This window comes from Leuciscus leuciscus (assembly GCF_965113295.1).
Source record: "Leuciscus leuciscus genome assembly, chromosome: 7".
Taxonomy (NCBI): Eukaryota; Metazoa; Chordata; class Actinopteri; order Cypriniformes; family Leuciscidae; genus Leuciscus; species Leuciscus leuciscus.
The window spans coordinates 19,481,871-19,505,724 of record NC_138731.1 but is presented as its reverse complement, the minus strand read 5'-3'; the positions used below and the strand labels follow the sequence as shown (position 1 = coordinate 19,505,724).

At 37.7% G+C, this 23,854-nt stretch overlaps 1 protein-coding gene across 3 annotated transcripts in view; it reads right to left on the bottom strand.

Moving 5' to 3' along the window:
- st6gal2a (ST6 beta-galactosamide alpha-2,6-sialyltranferase 2a) overlaps positions 1-23,854 on the bottom strand; it is a 79,327-nt gene that overhangs the window by 36,362 nt on the left and 19,111 nt on the right. The window contains exon 1 of one of the 3 annotated variants that reach the window (XM_082175828.1): positions 15,167-17,062. The exons of 1 other annotated variant lie outside the window; for it this stretch is intronic. The gene's annotated coding sequence lies outside the window, so the exon portion shown is untranslated. Of the gene's footprint in view, positions 1-7,775; positions 12,724-15,166; positions 17,063-23,854 lie in introns of those variants that run through there. One more of the 3 variants, XM_082175827.1, reaches the window with a different exon arrangement.

Genomic DNA, 23,854 nt, shown 5'->3' with positions numbered 1-23,854 from the left:
ATTATTGGTAAGACTTTAATGTTAACTAATGAACCTTATTGTAATGTATTAACTAACATGAAGTAACAATTAGCAATACATTTGTTACAGTATTTATTCATCTTTGTTAATGTTAGTTAATAAAAATACAGCTGTTCATTGTTTGTTCATGTTAGTTCTCAGTGCATAAACTAATGTTAACAAATACAACCTTTGATTTTAATAACGTATTAGTAAATGTGGAAATTAATATCAACTAAGATTAATAAATGCTGAAGTAGTATGGTTCATTCTTAGTTCTTGTTAACAAAGGTAGTTAACTAAAATACCATATTATCATTATACCTACTAGCTAACTACCTAATAATAAACTATTAACGGCTGTCAACCCGTTACATTGTGAAATCAATCAGTCTTGTAATGTGATGGTTCAGACTGAGAGCTATATTAACAGGTGAAGAAAACCATTTTGTGAGGGAGAAAAATAGGAGGTTGGCTCTAGAAGCGAGTTTAGTACCATGCATCAAGTAAACAAATGACTATCATAACTTCAATAAACCATAATTATTATGTCTGTTAACTACTGCACAACAGTGACTGTTATTGGGAGACTATACTTTCAATTAAATTACATAATTTCACAATTCTGAATAATAATTCAAAAGTACACACTTGATACTACAAGCTGTGTAGAACAGACACACCGACATAGTACCAAGACAGCAACCAATTCTGTCAAAACATGAAAAACATTTAGTCTGATGTCAGCTTTCACTTTCCTTTGAGAAAAGGTTCCCCTGAGACCACTCATGATACACTGTTAGTTAACTGTATTGTTTCACTATTCTCGAACTGCAGATCTCAATTTAGACATGAGAACACCTGCTGTCATATCAGTCTTTCCATTGTCTATTTTGTGCAAAAAAAAACAAAAAAAAAACTCTTACTACCGTAACACTTTGTGGAATGGATATTTATGCCTACATTTAAGATTTGTGTATCTAATTGCATATACAATGTCATGTTTGAAATACACAATTACCAGATTTATATATTCATAATTAATAAATCCATTTTGTTCTGGATCTCACATATTTTAATAATACTGCTTGTTCCACAGCTAGTCATATTTTATCAAAATGAACAGATTCGTGCAGATTAAGCCAGTTGAATATATGGATTTTAATATATGGAATATTATTTGAATATTATCAAATAGATTCAAATAGTTAAAGCCATGATTTTTTTGAGAGCATCAACCCATTTTTTACCCGTTTAATTTGACTGACAAATAAGCATCATATTAGAGGTGCACTAGGTACTTTTTTTTTTCTTTTCAAAATGACCAATCAAGTCAATACACCATCAATCCTACTTCCAAAATGTGTTTTTGTCTTAGCCTGATTCACTATGGTAAGCCCATCATAAGTGTTTACACTTTAGACATGTTTTTCGTGCGAAATTGCGTAGCTACTTGTGGGATGTGGTATAGGTTAGATGTCACAACGAGCGAGAAAGGTTGACATTTAAATGTACTCCCAGAATATAAAATATGGATCTCAGAAAACTTTAAGAATTTTTACATTTTCAGTAAAAAAATTAAAAAAAGTTTATTTAGTATTTTGAATTACAAGGACATCAACATGTCCTCATAAAGTAGGGGGGAAATGAATAAACCAACTGAATAAACTTTTTTTTTTAAACCTCACATGAATGCAATGTCACTCCATAAGCCTCTAACCAAAGATGTCTATGCACTTCATGAGTCTCTTACTTGGAACGAACACACAAACACAGGACATGTGGTTTCGGTTCTGTTATGATAATGTGTACTCTTGCCAGAAATGTTTGGGTTGAAAGAGGAAGCGAAGTAGATTTCTTGACCTCGGCGCGTGTGGCGAGATGTGGAGGTAGAAAGTAAATCCTCAGTGGCCAACTTTAAACAGTCCCATTTGGAATAGTCATCCAACAACAGACCAGTTAATTAATACGTTTAAAATCTTTAGCAGTGGTGCTTTTAAAGATAGAATTGTCCAATAATTTAACAGTCAGCAAAGAGGTTTGGTCCCTGAATTGTAATTCAAATCTCATCAATCTCATTTAAAGCAGCACCGCTATAGCCATGCTTGTGAACAACATCATATTCAACAAAACATTTCAAGACAATCACTGCAAGTCTTCAAATGTCCTGCGGTAAGCAATGCTCCTGTTATTATGCAGGATTCACAGGTTTATTTGTGAGTTGTTGTGCTGAGATTAAAGGACCGTGTCGTGTCTGTCAGATGAATGCTTTCAAAAAGGCTCAAACTGTTGGTCGTTGTGAATTTGATGTTGCTCAATATTTCACAATATTTCTAATGACAATTCAGACAGACGTCTTGCTCAGACAACCCACTGACAAAGGAAATTAAGCATCCCAGATCTTGACTTTTAGACCCAGATAACTGACTAGAAGTGCAAAGTGCAGGATAAAAAAAGTTGTCTTCCAAAAGAAAATAACTGATTCTGAACTGCCTGAAATGAGTCGTCAGTAATTCCAGTCTTACTTCTTGCACAAGCCAACTTGGGTTTGTTACAAAATTGCATAATGCCAGCCTATGGTCTTCATTGGCCTGCGAACGGCGTCTACTTTAGCCCGCTCTCAAACACTGTAGTTGCAGCTGAGATCTTGAAGAGTTTGGTTCATGTTGTTGACATGTTGAGAAGACACTGTTTTCTGTGCTGCGAAAGCAAATCCACATTGCACGCACTTGACTTCCAAAGGATGAGGACTTGCGCTTGAATTGATACGGAGAGTTGTACCAAGACAAATTCCTATCAACTTGTTGACATGGCAATAAATGTATTGAATTGAAAATGTATTGAATTGAATTGAAAACGCTATCGTTACTGTTCGTATCACAGTGTATACAAGTGCTTGAGGAAGCTTCCAGAGCTGAAATTCAAATATAGGTGTTGAGTTTGACACACGCTGTACATGGTAGACCAGACTGGGATCTGACCAATCAGAGCAGGCTCTCAGAAAGGAGGGGTTTAGAGAGATTTAATCATTTATGAAACGGTTCCAGAAACTATGAGAAAAGAGCTGATGCTACATGTAAATACTTGTCTGATGATAGAGATCACCATATATAGATAACAAACGGGTTCGCAAAAAGCTCTGAGTTTGTTTGTGATTCAGTCTGATTCATTTGGACAGTTCACTCACGCACTGAATCATTTGCAGCGGTTGCACAAGTAACGCATACTTTATAAGACATAAAACAAAAAGACTGCTGGATGAGAATGATATTTACTTGCAATGTTGAAGAAACAAAATTTTGTTTGTCAGCAATGAAGCAGCTCTTCAATGCACGTGCAAACTGTGAACAACTCTCTACTGCAGGTAAAGACAATGTCTCTATCCATAATAACAACATGTGCCTTTTTTTATGTGCCCCAGAACTAATGAAAGGCTAGAAACGCCCCAGGAAGTTGCAACGAAAAAAGTGTTTGCATTTATTGCTATAATTACAGGAATATAGTAATAACATAATAATAGTAACGTACTAATAACTCTCTAGTGCAGGTAAAGCCAATTTGTGTCTGTAGCCTGCCCTATATCCATAATGATATATATTTAAAAAAAAGTAAAAAAAGGGAACACTTTTTTGATGTGCCCCAGTACTGAAAGACTACAAACGCCCCAGCAAATCGCAACGAAAATAGTGTTTGCATATTGTGATTATTACAATAATCTACAGAGAGTCTTTGATGCGTTTTCATTGACTTGATCAGCGAGTGTTCAGCAAGAACTGCCATCAGTTTACGCAAAAGCCTGTCGCCAGAATTTGAGAACTTTCAATAAATGTAATGATGACATATGAAGCACTGTTTCACAGATGTCACGTTCAAAACAAGCAATTTTCTGTTGATCAGCACGGCAAATTCACATGACCAACGTGGAAAGGAGAAGCTGAGTGTGCCAGGATTTTCACATCAGTGATCAGTGAAATGCGTGAAATGTGACAAATGTGACAAGAGGACTCGGAGATAAACGCTAAAGCGAAAAGACATAAGCTGCTGACGTCCAGTGCAAAATTAATGACAAAGGGACTGAAACAAAAACACTGGAAGTACAAAAATCAGATATCCAAATGCAATTCTATGCCTTGAAGTTTAGGGGAGCTGAATGAGAGATGTCGTGGCTTTAATGTGTTGCACACTGCTGTCACTGCCTAGAATTTCAAGTCAACAACATTTAGATTTTAGTTTTCTTATTAGAAGCTATTCACAAGCCATATCAAACACAATTTGGTTTGGCTTGATGTGATCTGATAAAAAAAAGAAAGACTCAATGAAGAAAAAAAAAACAAGAAAAAAAAACCCACATGACAGAAAATGCTACAGACTCAGTCTGTCTGCTGCAAAGTCTGCTCACCGCATTTCCTTCCCTCTGAACCTAAGACGAGTTGAAACTGACAGACACAAATGCACCGCAAATGCAGAAATCTACATACAACCTCAAGAGCATGTTGAAATGACTCCGCCAACAGTGTACAAATAGAGGGAAGACATAAGGGGCAGTGAAAGAGTGCAGAAGAGCGAGGGAGATACACGGCACATCCGTTACATTATTCATTAAACTCACACAACCCATCAAAACCGGGTGACTTCCCAGAGCTCCTTCAGGTCATTATAAGTCAGTCTCTCTCTCTCTCTCACACACACACACACTAAAACACACAAGCAACAACAAATGCGCGCACGAACCTCAGCCCATGGAAACATCTGCAGTGGCTTCAGACAAATGAACATCATGTGTAGCAGTAGTACACCACTCTGGACCTGCACTGCAGTTTAGCACCAAAACCACTTCAGCAAAGCTTCATAAGCTGGACCAGTTTCATTTCAGGTGTCAAACTTTTTTTTCTTTTTTTTTATATTGCATAAATGATTTATCCATGCACATCATTAATTTATTTAATGCATGTGCCCTCACAATCGTAAATTAAAAATAACTTCCCCCTCCATCTTGCATCGACATCTCTTGTCTTCTCTGATGACGTGTTTACTTGCACGAGGGTGTGATCAACCTGTCACTCACTTGAGACCGACCAATAGCAAACCACAACCATCCAATCAATTCTCGATTAAACTTATTTATAAACACATACATACAAATATATACATACATGCATACATACATATATATATATATATATACACACACACATATAGATATACATATATATACACATATTATATACATACACACACGTGTGTGTGTGTGTGTGTGTGTGTGTGTGTGTGTGTGTGTGTGTGTGTGTGTGTGTGTGTGTGTGTGTGTATATATATACACACACACACATATATAGATATAGATATACATATACATATATATACACACATATTATATACATACACACATACACACATATTATATACATACACACATATACATATATATATACACACACACACGCGATTTCGACGAACCTATAAGATCACTGTACGACCTGGATCTAATAAACGTGGGTACGACATGCAGGCTATGTAGACTGTACGACAGAGGTCTGTTACCCGACCCCGACAGGTCCCGGAAAAACTCATGGGTTCGGGTTAATATTTAATGAATAGCCTCGGGTTCGGGATATACTATATATATATATATATATATATATATATATATATATATATATATATATATATATATATATATATATGCTGTGTGCCTGCCTGCTTGCTGCGTTGTGACCATAAGAGTATGCGAGAAAGAAGGACGTGTGCAGTTTAGTGCACCGAAATAGTGCGTGCGGGAGCACATGCGCTAAACAGTTTTGTAAAATTATATAATTTTTATTTTATCATATATCATTTTACAAAACTGTTTTGCGCATGTGCTCCCGCGCGCACTCTTTCGGTCACAACACAGCAATCAGAAGAGGACGGCACTGAAACCATCAACTGTTGATTATGTTCTCTTCCTTCATAACTCGTACTGAGAAGGATTTATTTGTGTAAATAGTTGTGCAACTGCACGAACTTTGGTTTGAAGTTTAATGTTTGAGTTTCAGAGGAATTTGTGACTGTTTCAACTGTTCAACCACAACAAAGTTTCGTAATTGGTAAGTTTGTGCGTTTTCTCTTTTTTTTCTTGTATGCCGACTTCTGAGGGGGCTGCTGTGCCTTGGTGAAACGGTGTTTGTATTTGTATTTGTTTAATTATCATTGCAAACAATCATAAAATACAACATATTGCAAAAAAAAAGGGGGGAAAAAAGAAGGTATTTACTGAGAAACAGACCTCGGGTTCGGGCTTAAAATATAACCGTAATGGTCGGGTCGGGTTAAATGATTTCGGGTACGGGCCGGGTTCGGGCTTCAGTTTACAGCCCGTGCAGACCTCTACAGTACGATGATGACACCTATTGAACCGTAGGCTATGATGCAAGTTAGTATAGAAGAATACAACGTCATCAGCTTGTGCTAGTGGTAATCAAATAGAGCCGCACTTTGGCCATTGTTGTTTTTATGTGCGCTGAAAAAAATAAAGAGGAAGCAAAAGAGAATATGGATGTGGCCATGGCTAGGGAAAGAGCAAGAGGTCAACTTGGCATGCCAAGTCTCCAAATAGAGCTTGAGGTAAGTAGTTTTAAGTTCTAGCACCATGTCGCGTTGATCAATACACCATTTCATGTTGCATTTTTCTTGGCTAGTCAGTAGACTTAGGTCGTAGCAGCAAACACACTGTGAGATGATCATGCTAAACTGACACTGTCAGAAAATGATCGCAGGCTATCTTTGGTCTCAAGATGTGACAATGACCGTCTTTGAACCGCTCTCACGGTTTAGGAGCCACGACCACAGAATTGCTCATCTTTCGTCTGGGACAGCCCAAAATCATACAATGTGTACCAGGTATTCACCAAAGCTTGCAACAAACCTTTCCATTTAATGAAGGTAACAGTACTTGTTTTAATATCAGCCAAACTAAACTTAACTAAATCGAAAATAAATTAAGGGGCTTCGGGCAACTCCCTATTATGTGCAATTAACATTTGACTACCAATGCTTTTTCAGAATTTATTTATCTTAAACTCTTTTCCCTTCTGACCATTATACATTGCTAAATATAAAATATGTAATTTCATTTGAACGAGCTGGCAGGGCATGAAAGATAGCTACTGTAGCAAAAATGATCCATTTAATTCTGAGGGTCAGAGAGCAGGAGCAAACCATTCTTCTGGCAGTCCCAGAGAAATCTGTTAGATGGTTTTATTCTCCCACGCTGACAAACCCACAAACGTTTCATCAATTTCACCGAAGACAACGATTGCACTTGAGGCTTGTTCTGTCCTTGCGGAGGGCAATCAATATACAAGACGAGAAGCGAAAGTGAGAACGGATGCGATAAGAAAGGGATTTCTGAGCAGACAACCTTGAGACAGCCGGTCTCAATCCAGTCCGTCTCTGTGTGACCCCGTTTCGCATTTACACCGCTCTCCATTATGGATGACCAGGCAGCGCCCTCTGGAAATCAACTCAGGGGTCATTTGACTGCATGTGCATGGAGAGCAGAGGGAGCAGATTGATGAGCAAACACATGTTCACAGTCACACAGTGAACCCATTAACCTGAACCTTCCATCTACATTGCTAATGCACTCCAGTAACCCAATCCACTGCCAGACATTTTTAGTCCCGCAGGATTCATTGCATCTCCAGATCCATAGTCATCTTCAAAAGCGCAGTCATCCCTAAGCGCACATTAACCCAAGTCTTGTGGTCTAAAACACTGAGGGAGAAAAATCTCACCTGCACCTCTGATCTGCCGTCCATTTAGAGCTGCACAAATGCACATGAGCTGTACAAATGTGCTGCCTTCATCCAGCTGGAAAAATGTTTTAAATAAACCAACACAGATTTAACCAGCAACCAGAAATAAAGCCACCATCTGGACCATGTCCCCGAGAAGGAACAGAGACAGGCTGAGAAAAGGACAAAGACGACAGGAAAAAAGGAAAGTGTTGAATAGAGGTTCCTCTGAATCACTGCTGTGTGATATAAAAGCTTGTTTCCGGCACGAAAAAAAAAAAAAAGATAATTGAGAGCAGAACAGAGTTTATTATGTCCCAATCCTGATAAAAATTCTGTAAACTCCGATATAAATACGCAATTCTGTTTTTGTTTTTTGTTGTTTTTTCTATTCAATTGAAATTAAATAAGAAATGCTGTAGAGGTATTGTTCATAGTTCACGTTAACTAATGCAACCTTATTGTAAAGCGTTACCATAAATGTATGCATAAAAAGAAATAGCACCACAGTCAGTGAGGACCATAGCGGCACAAGTGCACAGTTCAACCAGTCCAAGCCAAAGTATTTTGCATTAAATGCTTCAAAGAGGCTCATTAGCATAGAATTTCGTGTGGGTTGTCGCGTCAGGTGTTTTGACAGATTGCTTGTGTCGTTTAATGGAGTGAGAGATGTTTTCCCCAGCACATAACTATAGCTCATTTCACAAAACAGCAAGTTACAAAAAAAACTTCAGTCTTCACGGAGTGAGCAAGCACTCATGCATATCAACCAGACAGAGCGAAACAGAGAACATCTAACAACAACACTGTAACAGCACAATTATTTTGAACAAAATATTAATTTCGATCAAATATTTGTTGGATGTTACATTTAGATTTAATGAGAGTAATGATGAGAAAATGTAAATCTGCAACAAAACCACCACCATCAAAATGGCTTTTATTCACACATTCATCAGTTCACACATCAGTTATGGCAAACGGAAGATCAAGCATGTTCGCTTGACATGTGAGAACCAATGGGGTTCATTCTCATGTTACGTAGCATGTTTAAGCTTCTGTAAGAACCAACGAGGTTTGTTCTAGCACGGCAAGCATGTCTGGTTGAGCTTCTGTTTATGTCTGCTGATAAATGTTTATTTGTGAAAAAAATACTACATTAAACCTGTTCATTATATAAAGCGATCGTGTCTCTTTAGAAAATTTGGCCTAAACCGCTCAATTCATCTGAAGATGAATAAAAGTCTTGCGGGTATAGAGTGACATGAGGGTGAGTAATTAATGACAGAAGTCTGTGTGAAATATCCCTTTAATGATGAACAGTTGTCTGCTTAATATTTTTGTGGAGATTGTGATATTTTTTTCTCAAAGATTTTTTGATGAATAGAAAGTTTAAAAGAACAGCATTTATTTGAAATGTAAATCGTTGTAACATTATAAATGTCTTTACTGTCTAGGACCCCCATATGATATGATATTGATTTATTAATTTACATACCGTTTGGAGGAACATATTACGCAAGACGTGCAATAAACTATAATAATAGGTTTCAATGATATACAGTGTACAATTTATTATTTTATTTTTTATCTGATTAAATCAAAACCGTTTATTTACATCCCTGGTTGTGGGAACATAGACACTGGCGGTTCAAAACTAAGAGCATAAGTGGAAGAGGAAAATGGGAAATGATAGACATGAATGTGTGGCGTGAAAGTGTTCATTCGAAATGATGGGAAAAGCCAAGGCCAGCTTGTAAAAGTTATGGTTGAATTCACACCTCCCATAGCAACAAGCCCGGTTCCCACACATCCATTATTCATAGATTTCATTCTGATGCCTCTCCAAATGTTTAACGGTATAATCTGAGGTAATTAACGAAATAATATAAACACTGAAGGGGGGATACATTTCTCAGTTGTTGGCAGGCTTTTGTAAATGCTTAGCACCTTTAATTTAGGCCCAGTCAAGTGAGCTAAAGTAAGATGAAGAATCATTTCTTTACACGTATGCTCAAAGCCTGCGTGCCGGAGGACGTTCAGGACGATATTGCTATTCATCCATTTTGTCACAGGATTGTGAAGCATCCATTTAAATAGCTAATGTGCGAGCCTAGCCAGCACAAATCACAGGACACTTCAGAGAGGGAATTAGCACAGGAGATGGAGAATACGGGCTGCCAGGGGCGTAAACATCCTATTTGCTTTTATAAGGTAATTAGAAAGCACTCTCTGAAGGTATGAGACCACGAGCAATCTGATTATATATAAAAACGATACCTGGACGCATTGTTTTAAAAGGATGTCGACCTTGAGAAATGAGCATCCAGATGAAATGTAATGGATCCCATTTGAACCGCGCTCCTTTACGAGATGCCTTGCATATTTACTATGTAATGGATCTCATTTGGACGGCACCACTTTACGAGATGGTATACTTATTTACAGGCAGGCAGTTCTACCCACACAAGCACTAAACGCGTAATAGGGAAATAATTGGGTTGCAGGAGAGAAAATAAATGCTTTACAATACGTGTTCATATGCGTCTGATCAGTCTAGACTTAGTAAAAATCTTCCAAAAGCAGCAAGCTTTTCTTCCTTCTTTTATAACCTGATTGACATTTATTTTTGCAGATGTCCTTTGGAAACGTACATTGGTACATATTATTTTCATAACACAACACACACTTTTCACCGACTGTGCATGGTCGATACTAATGAAATGCAAAGCATGCTTGCAAAAAAAGTGAGTGGGTGACTGCAAATAACTGCTCAAATGAAGCAGATTACCATCTTGTGAACCCCAAAAGTAACATTTACTACTTATGAAACATTTAATCAAATTTTAGGTAGGTTAGAAGAAACACATTAAGTCCTAAAGGGAAAGGACTGTTGCAATACATTTCCTGTTTCTTTCCTATAACCTGTTTGTACCATCTAAAACGCTGAAAATCCAAAAGGGAATTTTACCATGTTTTCTTTTTTTAGTACAAGTTTCAAATATTGATGACTTAACATAACTCCCATAAACCTTGCTAAGTCAGGGTCAAAAAGGGTGTGTAGATGCCAGTTTGTATACATAAATATAACTTACTTCAAATAACTTAAATTGCAGTAAAAAACAGATGTTGCATCATACAACCTAGCAATCTCATGTGACGTGCACAGATGCCAGATGCACAGTAAGTGGTTCACATACAGAAATTAATTATTTATATAAATGAATTATCTATGAAAGCACCCATTGAGAAAGTAAGGTTAAGAGTAAGATTTCCATCCATCTAAATATAGATTTTAATTTACAAAAGAATACATTCAATATTAATAAATAAAATTCAGTAGCATTATCCCTGACTGTAGTTGAGCTCACCCACCAATGATATTTAAAATTCATTTCTAACCAGTGCAATTGCTATCTGCTCTAACTGATGAGAGGCTTCACAAGGGCAAACGGCCATATTTGTATTCATTAAGGCTACATTTTACAGTGAAATAGACTTTAGATTTTGATGGTTGTTTTGAATAAAGTAAAATTACTATTTGCGTAGATATCTACATACAGCTCTGGAAAGAATTAAGAGACCACTGCAAAACGATCAGTTTTACTATTTATAGGTATGTGTTTGGGAAAAATTTACATTTTTGTTTTATTCTATAAACTACTGACAACATTTCTCCCAAATTCCAAATAAATATATTGTCATTTAGAGCGTTTATTTGCAGAAAATGACAAGTGGTCAAAACAACAAAAAAGATGCAGTGTTGTCAGACCTTGAATAATGGAAAGAAAATAAGTTCATATTCGTTTTTAAACAACACAATCCTAATGTTTTAACCTGGGAAGAGTTCAAAATTCAATATTTGGTGGAATAACCCTGATTTTCAATCACTGCTTTCATGCGTCTTGGCATGCTCTCCACCAGTCTTTCACATTGATGTTGGGTGACTTTATGCCACTCCTGGTGCAAAAATTCAAGCAGCTCGGCTTTGTTTGATGGCTTGTGACCATCCATCTTCCTCTTGATCACATTCCAGAGGTTTTCAATGGGGTTCAGGTCTTGATCTGGTTGTCCTCCATCCACACTTTGATTGACCTGGCTGTGTGGCATGGAGCATTGTCCTGCAGGAAAAAAAACAATCCTCAGAGTTGGGAAACATTGTCAGAGCAGAAGGAAGCAAGTTTACTTCCAGGACAACCTTGTACGTGGCTTGATTCATGCGTCCTTCACAAAGACAAATCTGTCCGATTCCAGCCTTGCTGAAGCACCCCCAGATCATCACCGATCCTCCACCAAATTTCTCAGTGGGTGCGAGACACTGTGGCTTGTAAGCCTCTCCAGGTCTCTGTCTAACCATTAGACGGACCAGGTGTTGGACAAAGCTAAAAATTGATGATCTGGGGGTGCTTCAGCAAGGCTTAAATCGGGCAGATTTGTCTTTGTGAAGGATGCATGAATCAAGCCACGTACAAGGTTGTCCTGGAAGTAAACTTGCTACCTTCTGCTCTGACAATGTTTCCCAACTCTGAGGATTGTTTTGTTTTTTTCAGCAGGACAATGCTCCATGCCACACAGCCAGGTCAATCAAGGTGTAGATGGAGGACCACCAGATCAAGACCCTGTCATGGCCAGCCCAATCCCCAGACCTGAACCCCATTGAGAACCTCTGGAATGTGATCAAGTGGATGATGGATGGTGACAAGCCATCAAACAAAGCCGAGCTGCTTTCATTTTTGCACCAGGAGTGGCATAAAGTCACTCAACATCAATGTGAAAGACTGGTGGAGAGTAGGGCTGCACAATACTGGGAAAATATGCGATATTGTTGTTGAGTATTGCGATAACGATTTTTCTTGTGATATTACATTTCCCTAGAGAAATGCTATTTCTATTACTTTTTTTTAATCATTTATATATGTAATGATCATACTAAAATAAACAGGTAGGCTAATAGCTAACGTTACACATGCAACACTTTGATTAATGGTTGTCTGTGAGACTCTGTTATTGTTACTTGGCATTTCGTCACCAGTTTTGGTAGATTTGGGCTTACACTTACACTCGTCATATAGCTCCCTGAGGTTGCGTTCCAGATGACTGTGGAGATTAGTTTCCTCTAGATGTGGCCAACATTTTTCGGCACGACTTAGTGACACCGTGACTTATGTTCACATATCGCGTTTTTTGCGCGCAAAATGGAAGCACATTCCAGGCCCACCTATGCCGCGACGAGATGAGAAAATCTCAACTTTTCAGAATTCCGCAAGCTCACGCAGGTCATGGTTGCATAGCAACGACAGACGCAAGCGCTTGTGGAAAGAAGGAGATAGCGGCGCGGCTGTGAACGGCCCCTTTCACAGTACCTGGCTGCATTTATGACACGTCATCTCTATTGAAGCCAAAATATTGCCATATTTCAGACGTACAGTTCTCTTTAGGCAATCGCCTTTAAAGTTGTCCATTTCTATTGGCGATAGTGCTGCATCCATTCACCAAAATAATTTTTTTATATATTTAAGGTGGGAAATTTACTAAATATCTTCATGGAACATGATCTTTACTTAATATCCTAATGATTTTTGGCATAAAAGACAAATCTGTAATTTTGACCCATACAATGTTTTGTTGGCTATTGCCACAAATATACCCGTACTACATAAGACTGGTTTTGTGATCCAGGGTCACATTTGATTAGTCGAATTTGGATAAACAACCTATGCATCACACAAATGCTTGGCACATAAAATAAATGCAGTTTATCGCACCTCTCTGCGATACGGATATCGCATATACTATTATCGCGATAACGATAATTTTTCGATATATTGTGCAGCTCTAGGGGAGAGCATGCCAAGACGCATGAAAGCTGTGATTGAAAATCAGGGTTATTCCACCAAATATTGATTTCTGAACTCTTCCCAAGTTAAAACATTTGTATTGTGTTGTTTAAAAACGAATATGAACTTAATTTCTTTCCATTATTCGAGGTCTGACAACACTGCATCTTTTTTGTTATTTTGACCAGTTGTCGTTTTCTGCAAATAAATGCTCTAAATGACACAATTTTTATTTGGAATTTGTGAGAAAAGTTTATAGAATAAAACAAAAATGTTAATTTTACCCAAACACATACCTATTTAAATAGTAAAACTGATAATTGTGCAGTGGTCTCTTAATTTTTTCCAGAGCTGTATATCAACCACACAGCCTTGCAATGCAATAATAATAATAATAATAATAATAATAATAATAATAATAATAATAATAATAATAAGTTAAGTAGTGAATGGAAAGTGTAAAAAAAAAATATCTAAACATATTTAAATATCTAAAACATGACCTTGTGTCATTTTAGAATTTTCAATATTCTGTTCACAAATATTTTTGCGAGAAAACAAATAAAATGAATTTTTGATTGACGCTTATTCATGAAAATTTGATAATAATGACAGCCCTAGCCACTGTTACGAGCAAAGCAACGACCTGAGCATGCAGTACATCAATGCAGTCTTGGCTTGACGGCACTGAGAGAGCAACACTTTCATTAGAGAGTTGTAATTCATACACCGTATTGATCTTTCAGCAGTTTATGGCAGTTGAACCACGGACGCCTTCAAATCAGAGTCAAAATGAACCAAACACTTGAGCGATTAATACCTCAGCTGAAAAAGGCAAAAGAGGGAGAAGAAATTGAGGCTGTAGAGATTGTCAGTGAAAAGAAAATCGATTTAGAAATGAATGCCTAAATTAAAGAAATAGTTCGGTCACAAATGAAAATGGTCACATTTACACCCACTTATGTTTCTCAAAACCAGTATGCAGCAAAAAAATAAAAAAAGGAGTACCTCTTTTTCATAAAGTGACTAGGAACCACTTCTCTCAAGCAAGATTAACACTGAATAAACACCCTCAGTTCAGAAATATTACAAGGTTTGAAAATACTTAATATGGACCGCTTTTACGCTCCTGTTTTTCTTTAAGGTTCACAGCACCAGGTCACAATTTGCTTTCATTATACGGAAAAGATCAGCGTGAACACTCTTCAAAACGTTTCCTTTTGTGTTCCACTGAAGAAAGTCATCTGGATGACTTTCAACATGCATGACTGAGTAAATTGATGACTGAACTGTGATTTTGGGGTCAAATACACCAAGGTAAGAGTTCATCTCTTTCTTTTATTTGAGTAAGCACATATAAAAGGACGAGGAGGAGTACAATCACCACACGCTCCCTCTTTCCCGAGGCTCTGTGGAACATGAGAGCAGACTCATAATTGCACCCGGTGTCACTCAAGAATCCTCGAATGAGGCATGATTCAAGTCCATGCGTAATTTAATACCATAAAAAGAGAAGGAAAAAAAAACAACTTGATAACAAAAAGCGCCACTCACCACCGTTAATGGTCTTCGATTTGCGTCTTGCAGGTGTGTTAGTGCCCTGGAGTGGAACGTTTAAGTTGCGTTGCCATTAATGCCTCCCAACAGATTCCCTTTTCTCATCACAGGCCCTGGGAAAAGAGGGCAGGACAGGACCCCTATGAAGTCGAGTCAAAGGGGCTTTACCACTGCACATGGACAGCTGTGAAGCGATCCGCTCCCATTACTCCCTCTCAGTCCTCCTCTTTCTGTCTGAGAGTGAGAGATCTCTGGTTTCAGCACTATTTTAGATGAGGACTAAATCATAACATTTAAATAAGTCTGGCTTGGTTCTCTGCTTCTGATCTACAACTTGAACAGAAGTCTGAACAGGAAGTGCTGCTATAATCCCCATAAACAGCACTGTGACCTAAAGGTTAGCAATAAAACTAGAATCCTGACATCTGAACATACTTAATCTGTTCCAAAACCTAAAGGCATCGTAAGCACAATCATGAGGTGAAGACTATTCCAAAAACAAGGTAACTTGAAAGTAAATAAAAATTGTTTTTATTTCATATTCCAAACCCATAAGCCTTTTGTTCATCTTCAAAAACAAATTAGAGAATTTCTGTCCCTCAATTGAAAGTCCATTACACCTCAAGGTTTGTTCTTGCATGTCAGCTTCCACAAGAACCAATGACGTTTGTTCTCATGCGTCAAGCAATATCAGTTTACCATATTTGTAAAACACTTTATAATAAGGTTCATTAGTTAACTACCTTAGTTAAAATGAACTAAGAATGAACAGTACTTCTACAGCATTTATTAATCTTAGTTAATATTAATTTCAACATTTACTAATACATTAAAATCAAAGATTGCATTTGTTAACATTAGTTAATGCACTGTGAATGAACATGATCAAACAATGAACAGCTGTATTTGTATTAACTAACATTAACAAATAAAATTAATACTGTAACAAATGTATTGCTCATAGTTCATGTTAGTTAATACATTAACTAATGTTAACTAATTAACCTTATTGTTAAGTGTTACCAAAATATATTTATTTGGGTTTCGAAGATGAGCGAAAATCTTATCTTATCACGCCGTTCCCAAATCTTAGGTTTGGAACAGCATGAGGATAAGCAATTGATGACCATTTTCATTTTTGGGTAAACTATCCCTTTAATTCTGCTGTCTCCCATTTTATTTCAGTATAAAAATATAGGGACGCATATAAACATATTTAAAAACACTAATAATGTAATAACATTGTTAAAAAGTAATCTTCAGCAAATCTCAATTAATATATTTTTTTCATTCTGTACATTTGTAAATGTTGTGATGCCTAAATTTACTTGTAAGATAAAAAAAAAAAGATTTTAGTTTTTACATTTATTTCAATCACGACAACTCCCTGAATAGTTTTAGCATGTTATCGAATGTGGCAACAATGTATTTGGTCTTGGTGAACTACATCTGCTGCTGCTGCAGAGCAAGTATGGACTTGCTACTGCAAATAGATGCACAGACACACTGCTGTGAGCATGTGAGATATGCTGCTGCATATAGACATGCATGAATACCGTAGCAAATCTAGGCAGGTGGAGCTGGGGAGGTAAAGGGTTTCAGAGTAAATTTGAAAGTGTGCTGCAAGACCAGCCTACAGAAAACACTGAACCAGACTATTGAAATATTGAACAAGCAATCTCATTGGCTAGCTTGTGTCGTGATTGCTTGCAGATTGCATGTAAAAGGACCTATCAGTCCGCTCCCTCTAGAGATTCATGACTAAACTAGATATTTAGACAAAATAGTAAAAAATAGGTGCAAAAAAATAATAGTCCCAAAAAGGTGGACAATGCGAATGTTGATTATAAATAATTTCACTCAATACCGGAAAGGTGTTTTTTTTTTTTTTTTTTACAGTGTCAACTTAGCACAAACACATTTAAGGTAGAATGGGTTCAATGTATGTGTTTTCATATTACAGTATTGCGTTGTTCCTCTCACATCGCCTGCAGCTTGTGTGAGGAGCTATTATAATATGTCTATGACGAATGTTCCAAATGAGTCACTTATGAGGTTCTATTTCAGCTAGGATGTTGCCTTTGAAGGTGGCTACCTATCTAGGCAGTAGGCAATCCACTAGGTTTTGGAACTAGTATCTGTGGTATATGCCAAGTTGGCGCTCAACACGAGGTATCGCACTCACCCTGCAGGCGACCATTTCGGCCCTCATTCCAACCATCTAGCAGGCTGTCAGTCTCTCTCTCACACACACACACACACACACACACACACACACACACACACACACACACACACACACACACACACACACACACACACACACACACACACACACACACACACACACACACACACACACACACACACACGGCAAGCTCCATGCCTGGTTTTAAAACAAGTCCTCCATAAGGGCTCTTACGCACAAGCACAGCAACTATCTCAGAGGAAAGAAAGCAAACAGCTTTAGATCATGTCACAGCAGAGAAAAAGAAAAATGTCTCCCTCTTGAGACTCTTTGGAATCTCATAAATTTTTTTTTTAAAAAGCTGCTATAAAAGTTTCTTTTGTACATGCTTGTTTTTACAATTTAGCTGTACATTTCTTATTTCCACAACTAAATGAAATAGAATGCAGGAGTCTCAGTATGCATTTAATATTTGAACTAATTGTAATTTGACTCACTAAATTAAAATTAGTTATTGTGTAGTTCATGATGCAAGATGCTTAAAGGTCAAAAGTGCAAATAAACCTCTTCCTCTAGTACTCAGTTGACTTTAGGGAGGCACCATATATAGTTCTGATTGCATTAATTTATGCCTTTTATTGGTTATCAGCCATAACATTAAAGGGGACCTATTATGCCCTTTTTCACAAGACGTAAAATAAGTCTCTGATGTCCCCAGAGTGTGTATGTGAAGTTTAAGCTCAAAATACCCAACAGATAAAAAAAATTTACAGCATGTTTAAATCGTCACTTTTTGGGCCTGAGAAAAACACACCGTGTTAGTGTGTCCCCTTTAAATGCAAATAAGCTGCTGCTGCACGGCACAGGGGGCGGAGCCTCACGAGCTCGCGCTCAGTGTCAGAACAATCTCATCTCACGGAAAGATGATAATATCAAAACAGAAACTCACAGTAACGGTGTTCATTTCAATAATGCCTTCAGAGTCAGATAATATATTCTGTATGGAGATGGAACAGGTATAGTTTAGTTTATTTACGGTTATAACCTATTTGTCATTGCTTGTACATCCACTATTAATACAAGCCTGCTGTAGGACCCCATCCGAATGATGGCCAAAAATATACTGATGAGTTTAATAAAGTTTATTGTACATCACACAAAAGATGAAGCGTCAGTTTTACTCCAGAAAATCACCGTAAGAGCTGAGTAAACACAGTATAAGAAGTGCGTAAGCACATAAACAAAATTCGGTAGAGTTGAGGGAGCATTTTCTTCTAATACAAAATGAATCCACCTCGTCTTCAGCGGCTGGCTCAGATTTCGGGAGTAAATAGAGAGAGAGCTATGTCAATTAATTAATACAACACCTTCAACGCTTGGAAGACATTCTCGTCAGCGCAGAAATGGCTGATGTGAACTCGCTGTGAACTCGATCAGGGCGGTTCTATGTTAAAACGGCAGTGTCTGTCAACACTCGTGGGCGGGGCCTGTGGCTGTTGTGACATCACACCAGCCCCATGGCTGAAACAGGTCGTTGGGAGACACTGCTTATGATTTATGGGGATTTAATAAAAAAGGAGTGAGTGGATTTGTATCACTATAGGGTGGTTGTGTACACACACTGCCAACACACATTTATGTCCAAAAACCATGCAAAAGTGAATTTTGCATAATAGGTCCCCTTTAAAATAATCATTAGCTTATCTGTATTGTCACTAATTTTAATATCAGTTAATAACTGATAGACAACAAACACTCAGAGAGAAAACCTTGTTGAGGTGAAGACTAAAGGCTCACACTCCTTTACCCATACCAGGCTCCATCTGTTCCACAGGAAACATGAATGAACTCTGACCCTGAGAGTGGCGGTCCAGAAAGCCGCTGTGTACCTGGGCACAGGATGACGTCTGGTATTCAACCGGGAGGAGACAGACAGTCTCCCAACTGTTCTGGTGAACAGAAGCCAATTCTCACATACATGACTATTGGCAATAACAAACAAATAGCCACCCACAAATGCAACAGTCCACTACCACGGAATCCATTTAAATATACACTCATACACTTCAATCTATACCCTCCCATGAATCCACATGCAGGGCAGATTGGGGTCTTTTTTATAGCCGCCACCTGGTGTAGCTTAAAGGAAAAAAATTATTATTATTCACTCACCCTCATGCCATTCCAAACTTGAATGACTTTCTTTATTCCGATATTGGTGCTTTTACTGTATTTCGATCAAATAAATCGGCCATTTGCAACAAATGAGCAGGTAGTATATTTTCACGATTTTCTGTGACGGTTGCGTATCCTTGATTTCTTCAAGATAAGATCAAACTATGACCACAATGACAAACTGGTTTTACAGCATGGAAACAGCAGAAGTAAAATGAAATGCAACACATGATTTACAAGACCAAGCAAGCAGCAACAACAACAAAAAAGTACTAGGGATATCAGCAGAACATTTTATATTGTGGTGAAAGCACTGAAAATGATATGAGAGGATAAAATTGTGCAAATCAGACAGATTGTTCACGTATTATTCAGATAGGGAATGCATTGTACAACTCGACAGCCCATGGAACAAAGAATTTCCTGTCTCTTTTCATGCATCATAGTGCAATCAGTCTGTTGCTGAATGTGCCCTTTTGTCTGAGCTGTGCCAAGTAAGGGATGGCATTCATGCTACATGATGGAGTACAGATTTGCTGAAAGTAGAACGCTCACCATCGCCTCCAACGTGCCAAGGCAGTGACTGATAACTGAGCCAAAATTCCTGATGACTCTGTTAAAGTGTATTTGGGTCTCATTCATTCTGCTGACCACAAACAGTGGTAAAGATGATGACACTTTCCACAAGAGACTAGTCAAACACTTCCATCAGCATAGACTGCAAACAGTCAAAGCCTCTTCGTCTGATAGAGTCCGATGATGAAACATTGGAAGAACTAGTTATTCAACCCGAAACTCCATCGCAAGGACGACTTGAGTAGAGCGTTTCTCAGTGATACACTTGAGGTACATTATGAGATGTTCCTCACCATCAGCATTTACAAGTGTATGTCCATCAACAAACTGATGTGCATATTTCTCATTTATTGCGGTGCTTATGCGGGAACTATAATCAATAACAGCGCATAAGTTAGCCGAGCTCTAACGTGAATGACTAATGTAACATTTAAGTTTGTAAAACAAATATTGCTCCATTCTTTATCTTTACACAAAGTAGTAAGAACAACAGACAATCTTCATTAATAGACAGTTTTAGGTAATAGTGGCCCACAACTGATTAGCAGAAGTATTTCAGTAAGACAGTAATAATGTGATTTAGCCGGTTAGCTGCACAACATAAAACACAAAACTACATATTTTGAACACTTGGTAGAAAATATATATCAATAATTATTAATATTTACATGTTGTGATTCTGAGGAGCAAGTTGATCCAAATAAACTGGGTGGGTACTGACACATCTTTCAAGAGTAAGATGAAATAACAATAAACTGTCTTGTTTTCTGTCAGGAAAACAAAAATCAAATCAATGCTCAAGCGCTTCATACACTGTGCTGGGTTAAGTCTGTGTAAATACATATTTTCAGGGTATTGTATACTGCTTCAGACTGCAATTCAAAGACAGCTGCAGACACATTTTCATAATTAATTAGGCTATAGCTTTACAGCAATAACAATAAATGTTGTATGAAGTGGCAAAATGAAGTTAATCGGAATTGGTGAATATTTTAAAGGGCATTTAATGCAACGGTAAGTCGAAAACATGCTTTGGTATGCCATTTAATTACTTTCTATTTGCAGCTTCTTGGTATAAATTATGCTTGTTCTGGGTGTGTGTGTGTGTGGGGGGTAAAATTTATTTTACATTTTATAAAATAAATAAAAACCTTAATAAATGCTAATTTGTCAGATCGGGATTTCAACTAAATACTCTAAATCAAACAAAATGTACGCAGACCCAAAGGAAAAACCTTAACCCAGACAGTGACGTGTTATCTCAGTTATGGTTTAACTGTGACAGATAGATCAAATGGGTATTTCCAGAGGCAGTGTGATAAGAGCTAAATGATACGTTTGTCAAAAACACAGAGCTAAAGAAAAGAACTTCCCAGCATACCTGACAAAATATGCAGAGCTCTGCATCACAAAGACAACCTCAGCTAACAGCAGGATGAACACCTCTCAACACAAAGGACTTCGCACAGTACAGACTGTCATCCCGACAAGTTCACCCAGATAATTCGGTGAAATATCTAACACTCCTGCCTATTGCAATCAGGGAGGTTTATAATATCTGGAAAAATCCATCAATGATATCAAGCCTGATTGGCACAGGCACAATAAATAAAACCCATTTTATTACTAATAACCAACATCAATCAAACAGGATTGCAATATAACACTTCATGAAATTGACTGATGTGTTGTCACGGTGCATATGTGAAAAAAAAAGCCTCTCTGCAAGTGCATACAAGCAAACAGGAAGGCATATGGGTTTGAGGCATGCATGACACTGACAAACAGAAATGTCTGACCACCTTAACCACACCTTTTGTAGCTAACTGGCTGCTCCGATTGCTCCTAGACCGTGTAACATGCAAAGATTGTGGAGGTAGAGATGTCTCAATCAGTTTTGTAATAATGTAGAAGTACAATTTTGAACTGTAGTTGTGTGACTAATGTGAAAACTGCTGCACATTACTTATGTAATTACATTACGTAAACGTAGCTATTGTTACGCACATGTACATGCACCAAAATAAGCAGACGATGGCTCGATCGGACTGAAAAGCCTTCATGTGAACACCTCAATCTAACCGACTGAGCTCAAAGTGGTGGTGTAGACCGGATATCCTATCAACAATTAACATTACCATTTTCTATTTTCTCACTCTATTTTTTGACTATTTTCTCACTCTGATTCGAAAATACCTTGCGCTCATGCGTAGTGCCATGATGTGCATGTTTATATACATTTTAGGTCTTACAAATGCGAATGTTTTTATGTACGGCTCATGTTACAAACTGTTCAGTGAATGAGGAGAATGTATATTTACAAAATATTTGCTAAAAAGCTCTGCTGACGTGTGTCAGTTCTCTTTTTAGATTCTCACAGAGAAGACTTACATAAAAGACTGGAGACTTACAATTACAATTTATTATAAGGTGTCCTTGTTACAGTGTAGTTATAAGCTTAAGTACTAAGCAATAATAATTAACAACATTAGACTTATGATTAGGAATGGGGTTTGGTTTAGTTGCATGTAATTATGCACCATTATTACCACAGTAAGTACATGTAACATATGTAACAAGGACACTGTAAATAAAGTGTTACCAAACGATCTTCACCCCAAAGTAAAAAGTAGGCTAACTTATAGCTTTTGCTTTGTGAAGAATTGACAAGAAATCAGTTTGCAACATCCAAACACTCCTTTTGTTAATCATTGCAATAATCAAGGGGTGCAACGACAGACTGAATGGTTCACACAGATATCTGATCTCACCATCGAGTCCACCGGGGATTACATGACGAGACAGAATAACCTGAGACAGAAGAAATCCATAAATGTGGCACCATATCCAAGATGCATGTAATTCATACAATTAAAGGGCAAAAGGAGTATTTGGAAATGCAAGCTGATATTTCCTACTAGCGCACTAAAGCTAAAGATTTAAATAACTTTCTTTTTGTGTGTTGGGAGAAGAACACTGATAAATATGTTTATTATTAACCCATACCAAACTAGATCAATGAAGTTATACATTTCATCTTCCATCTTGAAAGCAAAAGATAAAGAGAGGTATTCAAACAAGTTAAACAAAGATCTATCATAAAACTGATATCTTGAATTTATGTTTTGGTCTTCCGGCCAGCTGCAGTCATAAACACACGCTTTACTCCCACTAAAAACAGTGTATGGTGTCGTGTCTTTGATAACCAACTTGCTATGTCTGCAGAGAAGCCATCTGCGCATAGTATTTCCTTCACTGCAGAATTAGCAATTACCTGAACATGCCTCCACGGTGACCAGCTCACACCCAGCTCAGGGGTTTACAAGCTTTCTGTTAGACTCAATTACACTTGCGTTGTGTACTTCTAATTGAAGTTCACTCAATTTCATTGAGGTCCAAAGCACCACCGCAGATAAATGTACCCTCTTGGGAGCTTGGAGGTCTAACCCAGAGCTTCAGCGTTTGCCTGTCATCTAAAATTACACTTGTGTCTCCTCCCCTGGGCCAGAGTCTGCAGCGGCTGCCCCTGACACCTGACAGCACCACAGAGAGCAGTGGAACGACACACAGGGCCGTGTGCGAGCCATCCATCCCTCAGTCACTTTAATGGACGGCTCGACGGCTTTACGCTCCACCAGCCACGGAAATAAGAAAATATGAGCTGCACAGACCTAAGTCAAATTAGCAGGGATGGCAAAAGTACCAGTACTTTGGTAAAATAATAAATAATACAAATACTGATACTA